Raw genomic sequence first — 12,650 nt, forward strand, 5'->3', positions numbered from 1 at the left:
TTATTTATAAAATATTTTGACATATTATCATATGAAATTCTAATGAATATTTCGTCAAAAAATGTTGAACTCATTTTAGAAGAAATTTTTGTGGATAATAATCTGTAGAAATAATGAAAATTTCTTTACAATGATTCCCTATCTATATCGCCAATAATAATTATTTCGGGATATACCTTACTTACGCATGTCCACCTATTTAGATCATAGCAAAATATAAATTTTGAAATCATTCTTCTTGCAATGAAATGTTCATTCGTTACCCAAAAAAACTTTATATAATGAAAGCATATACATCCAGCAACTAATATATTTGACGATCACCTGGCCTCGAACCAAGATTTGTCGAAAAGCCATTGACCCTATGGATATCAAATGGTGCAAATTGAAATAAAAGAGAAAATGCTTTCTCCTGCAGAACATATTATTTCGCCCTACTATTAGCCCAATGAACTCTTGGGAAGTGAAAATATGCAGTTGACTAATTATAACTGTTGGAATCTATGAAAAAATGTAATAATTTGTACCCCGATGATAGGTACGCGCCCGTTGGATTTTAAAATTTGACTTTACAACTAATAAAAGAGTGCCTCACTAATTAATAAGAATAAAATATAACATGTCATTTCTAAATAATGAATAAATAAAGAAAAATTCAATTAAAAAGTTATAAGATGGAAAATTTCCAAAAAGATAGAAATAAAAAACCCCTCAAAATTTTTACCCAGAAAACTCATTGAAATTGATAAAAAAAAACAAATTTCCTAATTAAAGGAATCAAAAAAGCACATCATCAAAAAACTTAAAATACATCAATCTATTTAATCGTTGAAATCAAAAGGCATACATACATAGATATAATTGTATGTGTACATTCAACTTTAATTACATCTCCCTGCCAATGATCATCACATTCCCTGGGGGATAAGGCTACTTCCGCTTCTCGCACTGTTAAATATAAGTTCATGCTCCCTAAAAGGGACCTTTCGCAGGCACCAATCAATTGCAACCACATCAAACGCCTATTGGGGAGAAATTGCACTATAAAATATAAAATCATTCCCTCTCCTCACCCCCTTCCTAACTCTCTTCTCTACGACACTCCCCCTTCCACAATCGAGGCCGTTGGCTTGGCGTAGATTACCTTTGCCCTGCTCAGTCTCTTGCTAACCCATCTACGACGTTGCATTGATGATCAATGACGAGCACCAGATCACGGTGACAAGACCCTCAACGATGAGATATCAAATCGCCTCGACGAGATTGTTTTTGGTGGGGTAGTTATCTTGACAAGTTGAGGTGGTAGTGAATGGGATGCAATGAGTATAATGTTGACAGCAGTGGCTTGGCTAAAAGAAAGAGAAAGAGATGAGACAAAAGAGGGATGGAGAGAGGAATCGAACAGTGAGAGGAATGAAAAATGAACGATTTTGTATTTTGATTTGAACCTAGCAATTTTCAATGTATTGTGTCACACCATCATTAATCTCTGTAAACATTTTATAAGAAAAACAAACCTTTTGAAAAATAGAAGTAAGACCAGACACATACATACAGAAAATTAATCTTCGGCTATTGTTGTTTGTCCTCATCGAATTTTGTTCTTCTCTCTCAGACAATCTCTCCTTAAGGAAAATACTTTTCTCTTAGACAAATAGTCCTCCAAATTTGCAAAACGTTGGGAAAAAGTTGCTTAAATTGCTTGTCATACGATCATCCTTATTTGAAAGAAGGATGTTTTCCATGTAAATATTGCAGGATATAGCAAAATTTCCCATTGTATCTTTTAGGAAAAGAGAGAGCAGTTTGATTATTATTTGGAATGGAATGAAATTGGACCATTACTTTAAGAATTGATGACATTTAATGGCTTTTCTATAAGGGGACACCATTACTTTTTGTTACGATGGAAAAGGGCATATGATGCGCAAGAGGCAACTTTCATGAAAAGACAAATACTAATTTGATATAAGGGTCTGATTAGGTCTTATCAAAGTGGGGAAAGACAATAAGGAGTAAAATGGGGTAAAATCGAAAATAATAAATGTGGAGAAATCAAAAGGAAACTTCACACTTTTGTAATTATTATATATACATGTATATATTGTTAATTAAAAAAATACATTTAGAAATTGATGATTAGTGTGTATGATATAATTTACATGAAAAGGTACGTGCAGTTACATTTTAGAAAAGTATAATTGAATAGACATATAGAGTGATATACATGCCTATTTTTCAAAATTGAAAGTGTTTTCAGAAAGTAAAAATCAAGAAACACTTTAAAGGATTTATACTTTTATAGATGTTAGAAATTATAAATTATTATAATTTTGATATTATTAATATTATACTTGAACAGAGGATTTATTGATAAAAATATGTATTTGGAATGAGGCAATTGGTGTAAATGGCTTAATATATGCGAAAAGCTATGTGCGGATATTTTAGAAGAATACAATAAAGAGATCAAAGGAGGGATACAAAAACATACTTTTGAAAGTTTGAAGAGTATAAGCAACATGTCTTTTAAAATTGGTGAGGTACAGTGATTTAATTATGATTTAGGAGGCACGATTGATAGCCATAAGTGCGAAAACACTTTAGTGAGTTAGGTATATATTGTTGAATTTATATAAGACACTATTTTTTTTCCTTTTAATGGACACTAATATGAAGGGTCATGTTGTATTTTAAATAAAAAAATAGAAAAAATGTCTTCATACATTGAATTAGTGAATGGAGTTTAGGAAGATGTCCACGTACATTGAATCAATGAAATATGAATAAAAAAACTGTCTATATATATGGAAGGGTAAAATGTAAATTTTGAAATGTGAAGAACACAATAATGAGCTTTAGACTTTTATATATATATATATATGTGCTAAATGTTATTCTAAATGTTATATTAAACAATTACTTATATTCTTGATATTTTTGTCTAAATTTGTGGAAATGGTAGAATGAGCATTCTTAAACAACTTTCAAATATGGTCATCAAACTTCCAAAAAAAGGGGGAAAAATAAAGAATAGAATGATGAAAACTTCATTCCGTTCTATTCCATCACTCCTTACTATAATGAAAAATGTATAAGATCTTGATTGAAAATTTTAGCAAACTTATAGGACTTCTGTAGTAACTTTCCTATTATTCCACGCATGTTTTTTCTTTTCCCGGTCTACAACCTGGTATCCACGTATGCATTTTAATTACAGTTGGAAAGGATTTCACGCTATGAGTGTCCACGTCATCATCACCCTTAACACTCAGTCACGTTTGGATTATAATGTATAAAGGACTAAATATTTTAGGACTAATTTAGTCAAATTGAAACTTATGGAACTCAATTTCAAAATCGATCAAATTTATAAAAAGCTATAATTTTCACAAATATTAAAAAGTTCATTTCATTTCACTTCAGCTCATTCAAATACGATATTTCTTTGTTCGAAAAACACCAATATCATCATTGTAGTAAATCGCCATTAAAGGGGGATAAAAGGAGAGACGGGGGGGTGCTTGTGGTGTTGGGGGTGGGGGGGAATGGGGGAATGGTGTCATTGACGCTTTCCAATGCTCTGCGTCCGAGGAGAGCGCCTCTCTTGGACATCCTTGTTGACTCCTCTACTTATGCATACGTAACATTGAAATATTAATTCCTCTAAGGGCCAGTTTAGTTCATCCCAAACAAGGAAGAAAGTCAAAATTGTGATGAAGCATTCCAGTTTTACTTGTTTGTCAACATGGGTAATAAGCTAGTATTCATATTCATCTATACATCTATACATCTATATCTATACTCTATACGATATATAAAAAGTGTGGAGCTCAACCTCGTGTTTCTCCACATTTTTATTCCAAAATTATCCCTTGCAATTTTTTATATTCCAACGTCGCCCTTCTGCCCTTTGAAGTTTTAAGCGTCCCCTTTCCCATCCATTGGGCAATTGATTGGATAACCGCCAGACAAGCTCTTGTCTTTGGCGGGAAACAAAAAACTATATCCTTCTGTTGCCCAACATCTGCCGAGGAAGAAAATAAATGAATCAATCAATCCCACATTCCCTTATCTTCTTCCCCACATCCATATCTCTCAAACCTCCACCGCCCCACCGAACTGCAGAAAGGCCAAACTTCCATTTACTGCCGTTTCCCCATCTCAAATGCATATTTTGAATAAGAAAGTGGTCAGTGTTAGGTTTCATAATAGATGCATTGAAGGGACGCAACTGTGTACAAATTTCTTCGACACTTGTGCCTACCATCTTTATCTTGCTGCCCGATTAAAACTTTTCGCCCGCATAGCTTCGCTTCGCTTGCCCATCGACCAGCCGAATTGTTGAGCACTCTCAGGTATTACATTGCCCCCCTGCAAAGATTGCTTTACTGGCACTCCATATTTTGCCATCGAATATCACATCTCGATTGTTAGATCCGTTGACATTATTCTAATATTTTGGGTTTCCAGTTTTGATAACGGTAGTGTCAAGTCTCCTATAAATTATGTACAAGAACTGCTTGATGAGACGTTTCTTTTAATATGGCTAACCACATTTTCAGTTTTTTATTAATTTTGATGTAAGGATTGCTCTAAATATTATCCTGTATTTGCACCGAGAACTGCTGCGTACTCTAGGTGCTTTTTGAGTTTTTTTTTTGCCTATATTTTTGTTTATATGTTCATTTTTATTCTCTTCCTTCTACAGGCTTAATGCCCTCTGCCGTTGCTATATTTAGATTTCCAAAAAGACTCCTTTTGTGGCATATAACCCTTAAATTTTGTGTTTCATCTGGGCCAACTCGGGTTATGCTGTCGCAAGGAAAACTTGATGCAGCAGAAGACCTAACAAGTCAGTACCTAGAGAAAAATAGGTTATGACGACCCTATTTCGAAGGAAACGACATCCGGAACAAAACTCACTACTTTGCTGTGATTTTTCGATATTTAAGACAAATTCCATCATTTAGGGCTTCAAACATGCAATTTTATGTTAATTAGGGTGTTTTTGCAATTTTGGGAAAGTTTAGTTCTTTTTATGCAATTTAATTATTCTTAAACCCTATTTAAGTTTCGTGTAAGCCCTAGGGTTGAATCAGTTGTCTTTTTTCATCAGTGAATAAAATTCAGAGCTTTCGTGCTTTGTCCAATCTCGGAGTCGATTCGAGTTGATGCTTATTCTTGGTATTCGTAGAATCAACAGGTGATAGAAGGATGTAGTTCCGGTATTCGTGCGCGAATCAACGGATCTGTGATAGGTTATTTGTGTGTACGCTGCGTCAGTTTTTCTTTTCAAAGTTTCCCTAGAAATGTTGCCGGGACTTGTGAGCTGAATGGCAAGAGGTAGGTCACCATGTAGTTTTACATGGTGCAATACAAATGATGGTCATGAATAAATATTAATACTCAATCTTTTGTTGATTTGCACAATTTTTAAGATATGTTCTTTTGCCTCGCAGGTTAAAGAATGGAGCAGTGGTGCATTTATGCAAGAAACAAGTAGGCTAGCTTAACACAAACACAGAAAAAAAAAAAAAGGACAATATTAAGCAGGTTGGTGTCAATCGTCAATGCAAGCAAAGACTTGCCACTAGTAAAGAAGTTGCTTTGCAAAGCTTTACCTATTCCGTTTGAAACAGCAGGTATGTTGGCTGTAATTTTTCTGGTTTTTCGCAGTTAAATTATCCTGAAATGTACCCTTGCCTTCCTCTAAGTTTGTAAAGAATTAAATCTCGCTAACTCAAAAAAAAAGAATTAAGTTTTTGCTGATTTCTGTCCCACGGTAAGAATTTTAATTTTCAGAAAATAGATTTGAGGATTAAAGAAACTAAAGACAAATATAATTACATTCAACTTGACGAAATAGCTAAAATTAACTTTTATAAATGTAAGGTGAAACAATTAAGGTTTACAAGCTTGTTGACGACTGCCCATGAATTTGCTTCTAGCAAGATATTTTTTCCTCTAAAAAAGTTACCTATCTCGATTGTTAGGTAAAAGAAAGACACGGGATTGGAAATTAGAGCATCTCTGTGATCCAATGCATAGGTGTAAGCTACCTTTAGGCTAATCTCATATTGTTGACCTTTTTGGTTGATCAATGCAATACTTGTGACCTTTTTTTTATTCTTTATTGTTATGTATACATGTGTGTTTATATGTATTCATGAATAACATGGCGCACGTGTCTTATAGTTTTGGGTTTATCAATCTAGCAAAGCAAAACAATCAGGAAGTGAAACCAAAAAAAAAATTTAGACTACATATACCCACACAAGGAAGTAGACAATGTAAGATTACTATTCAGGTGGTTATTTTTTCTCTGTGGCAGTGTCTATCATGACTGTAAATTAAGCCGCAGCACGAAGTATCAAGATCGGGAGTTGGAATGAGTTTCCATGAAAACATATCACCAAAAGTCTATTGAATTTAGCTACATTTCTTTTTTCATGATCTATTTCAGATGTTTGGTAGTTACCTGGTCGGATGAGCCTCATGGAGGTCGATCATAATTTATTCTGTATTCAGTTTTTGTTCAGTAGTATATTTGAGTTTTGTTTGAGTATGTTACAAAATTAAATCGATGTTCCCTTTCATATTGCCTTTAGAATTTCCCCCTCTTCTTTTTAACCACTGTTTTGTGTACTTGTAAAATTAGTTTTAGGTATTTAATCCAAAAAAATCTTTTTAAGTTATCATATTAAGTCCGTGCAATATTTTTTTATATGGGATTTCAAGCTTTCCTATCATAAAGGAAGGAGATTATGTCAATGTTGTGTTAAGGCAGGGAATTTGGAGCTGGCCGTTTAGCAACGATCCTGACACAGCGTACACGCAAGTAACCCGTCACAGTTCCGTTGATTCGCACACGAATATCGGAACTACGACCGTTTACTACCTGTTGATTCTACGAATACTAGGAAATAGGCATCAAACTCGATTCCACTTCGAGATTGGACAAAGAGCACGAAAGCTCTGAACTTTATTCACTGATAAAAAAAAGACAACCCTTTTAGCCCTAGGACTTACAACACTTAAATATGGATTAAAAAATCTATATTGCACAAAAAGAAATAAACTTTTTTAAAATTGCAAAAACACCCAAAAAACGATAAAATGCCCGTTTGAAGCCTTAAACGATGGAATTCGGTCAAAATCTCGTCTTTTCACAGTCAAAAGCTGTGAGTTTTGCTCTGTAGGCCGTTTTTCTCGAGACAAAACCATCAGAACCTATTTTTCTTGAGATACCAATTTGCCACATCTTCTGCAGCATCAGATCCTCAAGCTTAGCAGATAATCTGGTGCAGGGTGTCCAATTGGGTGGTCGAGATCCAGTTTGTTGGATTCCTCATAAATCAGGCAAGGGTTTTTCGTCGAGTGCTTGGGCTAAATTTAGACCTGTAGTGTTGGAGCTTTTGTGTCATGGCGTAAGGCAGTTTGGTTTCTTGGTAATATTCTGAGAGCTTCCTTTATTTCTTGGGTGTGTATGCTGGATCAGCTGACTATAAAGTGAAAGTTAAGCTCATGAGGAATTCATGTAAATTAGAAGAGTGGTGAATTTTGTGGGTTGGAAGATGAGTCAAGAGACTATTCTCCTGTCAAGTCACACGAGCCATATGGTGCAGTATCCTTGGGAGGGTGGGACTTGGCAGAGCGGGACCTAGCTGGGATTCAGAGCTGAGATGGATTTGCGCATTGAAGGGAAGAAAGTCTGGGTTTGGTAATGATGCTGCTGAAACTGCTCTAGATGCTGTACATCTCCCAAGTGTGGGTTGACAGGAATAAAAGCATTTTTTTGAAGCAGTGCAAATTAGTACAAGCAATTGTGCAGGAGGTCTTACCCCCAAAAAAAAAAATAGTGGAGGAGGTTGTTATGTTGGCAACAAGAAAAGCTTCTTGGCTGCCCATAATTTCTTAAAGTTGCTGTAGTTCTTGCATAACGAGCTTTAGGCTTTTGAGGTCTGGACCTTCTGGTAGTGTTGTAGTTGTCTTTGGATTTGTCGTACACTCTGTAAATTTTTGTTGGTAATTAATAAAATTACCACTTGCCCGAAACAAATATGAAGTTTTAGTGAATTTCATTACTCTCCATTTGAAAATTTATGACAATGATTATTGCAAAAGATTTCATTGTATTTTGAAGGTCATATTTTTAGCATTACATCAGTATTTTACATTCTAAATTTATAGTATAATAACTCATGACTCTTTGGACTAAAAAAGGATGCATCATAAAAATTAAAAAACACATGATAAAAAGTATTTGTGGTATATTTTATACACGTGCATCGCACGTGCCATTTTACTAGTATTCATAAAAAACAATAAAAAATAAAAACAAGTCCATCAACAGGAGGGCGCGAGTTGGGGACCTTTTCCCACTGGCACCTCCCCTCTTCTTCTTTTTTTTTTGAATTTTCACTTAAAAAAATTATCTTCCTCCATGTTTTAAAAGCCGTCTCGATTTGAGAAAGATGTACTATAATGACACACATTCTTGCCTCTCAACTATGTTTGTAGGTTCAATTCTCATGGTGAAATATATATATATATATATATTACAAATTTTCATTTTCTTGTTTTAAAGGTCGTCTTGATTCAAGCAACGGGATGTACGATAGTGACACACATCCTCGCCTCTCAACTACGTTTGTAGGTTCTATTCTCATGGTGGAATATATATTACAAATATTTATTTTTCTCTCATCTCTTTTTTTCATGTTTGAAAACGTCCCAACTTGAGAAAGAAGTATAATGTAGTGACACACAACATCGTCTCTCAACCATGTTTCTAGGTTCAATTCCCGTGGTGAGACTATATGTGCTCTTCATTATTCAATCTTTTTCCACATTTTAAAACCCATCCCAATTTGAGAAAGCAGCTGTAGTATTATGACGCACACCCTCGCCTCTCAACCATGTTTGTAGGTTTGATTCTCATTATGAAATATATATATATATGGAATATATATATACACATATAGATATTACAAATATTCATTTTTCTTTTGAAAAAATCTCATCTTTTTTCCATTCATTTTTTAAAACCCATTTCTATTTGAGAAAAAGAATATACTGTAGTGACACACACCATCACCTCTCAACCATCTTGTTAGATTCGATTCTCGTGGTGAAATTACTAGTGCCCTTTATTAACCATTAGAATTTCACTTTCATTATATTAGACTGCCATAGGCCTCCCTTTAAAAAAAAAAAGGTCATGATTCTGATAAGGTAGTGTATAACTTGATTCAACCATCGACCTAAATGACCAATCTTTACGACCGAACAAATTATTCCAAGAAAAGAATATTTTCTTTCCCAAATTTTTACTAAAATAATCAGAGCCATTTTTTAAATTTTTACTTTTTTTAAAACAATTCCAATCTTTGTCCATGTTTAACCTCGGATGTTCAACCTTAATGACTCGATCTTTATAGTCAGACCAATTATTTTGAGACAAAAAATATTTTCTTTTCCAAGTTTATTAAATTTTATAACCAAGATGCTAGATATACAAATTCGAATATATGCAAATATATATTTTTAACTCAAGTTTTATATTGCAAATTGATATCATATAAAAGTATGTTTTTAAAATTAAACCTTTAATATTCATATACTTATTTTCAGTGTTTTTATAATCTCTATACCAATATTAACATAATTCTATTTCCATATTCAAATGAAAAATATAATGGATGACTTCATTAATGATTCTAAATATAAATCAAATCATAGAATTTCTTATAACTGGTGGTTGAACTAGTTGACCCACGATCTAGTGAAGATTGTAGAACCACACCTAGGCTGGGTTTTAAGACATCACTTTTGTGCTATCTAATTATTGAAATAAGAAAAAGAGAGAAGAGGAAATGATCATACGAAAGTTAATTTTCCTCTAACTAAATTTAATATTATTGTAATATCATTTATTTTATCAAATTTTTGTTAATTAATTATTTTGCCATCGTATCTTAAAAATATATATTAAACTTGATTTTTTATTTTCAAATCAGGTCTTCTTTTCTTTTTACACTAAACAAATCTTCTTAAATATACTACCCAATTGATATATAATATTTCCGTACACATAGGGTGCGCATGATTAATATTTCTTAAGTAGCCTAATTATTGAAATATATTGTAATAATCCGAATTAATTAAATAAAATATATTGTCATGGTAAAAGTGTAACAATAACATTGCTTGACAATATTATATAGATAATTTTATTTATCTATTTAAATATATAATATAATCGATTCAAGTCGTATTTAACTAAATTAAATTAGAAATATGAATAATAATTTTTTGTACCCCGCTGTGAAGCGTGGGTTCCTTTTCCTAGTAAATAATAAGCTTCAAACTTTACCTATGTATATTCAAACTTTACATATGCATGTAATAGATTTTTTCTCTATATATAATATAAATATATCCATATCTTATCATATTATTTTTAAAAAAATACGTTTAGCCAACTAGGTTCCGTTACTTTTGTGTTTTAGTTATTTTTCTATTTCTTTTATCATTTACATCCTATATCTTTGTTTTTGTTTCAGTCCTTTTTATTTTCTTTTGCTTCGTTTTATCCAATACATTTTATTACTTTTCGGTTTTCATCCTTTTATCAAAATTTTTAATAGAGAAAATTTTGGTCCTCAACCTTTCGTAACTTTTGTTTTCATCCTAAATCTTTTTTTTTAAATTTTTTTTTCTTAATATTGAACATTTTGTTTATTATAATTCTAGCGCTCAATTTTCATAAGAATGCAAACACGACATTTTTAAAATAAAAAATTGACTTTTAAATTTCTAAAATCAAATGAAAATAAATTAAATAATAAAAGGAAAATCATGAACATACTCAAGAGAATGAGCCTGGGTGAGCATTTAGGCTGTAGGCAATCTTGGCAAGGGAAGTGGTGATTTGTGTTGGTAGCATCAGTATTTGAATTTGCGAGCAAAGAAATGCAAAAATATATGAAAAATAGAAGCGGTTGTGGCTTGTAGCCATCAACCACTCTTGTGAGGTTGGCTATGACCTAAGCAAGGACATGGTGACTCTGATTTAAGGAATGATGTCATAAAGTGCAATGTTGTGGGTGATTGCGAAAAGAGACATTAACAGATTTATAGGCACTGGCCTAAGGTGACCTCTACTAGAGTGGTAGTACTCATTTTCGTCCCCTACCACCGCCTCTCTCCCTCTCAAGTTATCATCATCCTTTTAATAGTTAGTACCATTCGAGTTGAGGTTACCAATACCTCAAGCTTCGAGTTATTATTTTAATTTTTATCAATTTATTTTTATAATTTTGAAGAAAATAATTTTTATTTCAAGATATGTCATGTTAGTTTTCTTTACAAATATAGAGTGATAGAACTGTGAAGAACAAGAATTTAATGTTGAGGCAAAATTAAATAAAAAAATTAGGACAAAAGAAATAGCACCAAAAGATTGAAGACCAAAATTAAAATTTTCCTATTAATTACCTATATCTATAATCTATAACTATATAGAGCTTATTGGAGTGTTTTTTGATTTTTCGTACTTCTATTTTTACTCTTCAACGTATATAGACATGTTTCAATTCCTACTATTTTACACATTCAATTAATTTAGACCATTTTTAATATTCAGTGTACTTAAACAAATGATAATTCATCTTTTGATGAGAATTCTAATTCATTGAACATATTCTTTTACCATTCAACGTATACAAACTAATTTTAGTTTTGATTCTAGGCTTTCGACATATACAACAATAAAAAAATTCTTAATTTTCATATTATTTACATTCCTCGATTAATAAATGAGAAATTAAAAGATGTACATTTTCACATCTTTTTATTTAGCGGTATTTACCTAAAATGGCCAATGATTTGTCCGTTTTGTCAAATCTATCATATGTTTTTTTGGTCAAATCTATCACATGGTTTACTTTTTATATCAAATCTATCTTGGCTTTATCTTTTCCGTCGATATCTAACGGCCATGCTGACGTGGCGCCTACGTGGCAATGTGGCTCACTATCTCTCCACGTGCCACGTCAACACGGCCGTTAGATGTTAACGAAAAAGATAACACCGGGATAGATTTGATGCAAAAAGCAAACCATGGGATAGATTTGACCAAAGAAAAGCATAGAATAGATTTGACAAAATGGACAAACCATGAGCCATTTTAGGTAAAAATCCCTTTTATTTAATTTTACTGTATATAAAATGTAATTTTAAGTTATACATTTTCACAAGTAAACAAACACTCAAAGACATCCTATTATTATATCCATATTTCTATACTATCTCCTGTCTATTACTTATTACTAATATCTATCATCTATTATATTATATTATATTATATTAAACGTTTGTTCATATTTTGTAATTCTGCTTTTACCCTTTATGTATTATTATACAAATTTTTAATTTTTTTTCAATTGTATCATTCATTGTATATAGACGTAACTTGTCATTTTAATGGTGCCTTTTGTGATAAAACTGCCTCCGTAGGGTACCTGTTCTTGTCTCATTGGTGGACATGTCCCTGTGGATCATTATGTGCTTTCACAGAATTAGTCGTTTCTTTTAGTCACTAATTTCCTTCCCGGGCCTTCAAGTTATGCCATAAATTGTCACGG

Source organism: Punica granatum, chromosome 1 (genome assembly GCF_007655135.1).
Source record: "Punica granatum isolate Tunisia-2019 chromosome 1, ASM765513v2, whole genome shotgun sequence".
NCBI classification, from domain to species: Eukaryota; Viridiplantae; Streptophyta; class Magnoliopsida; order Myrtales; family Lythraceae; genus Punica; species Punica granatum.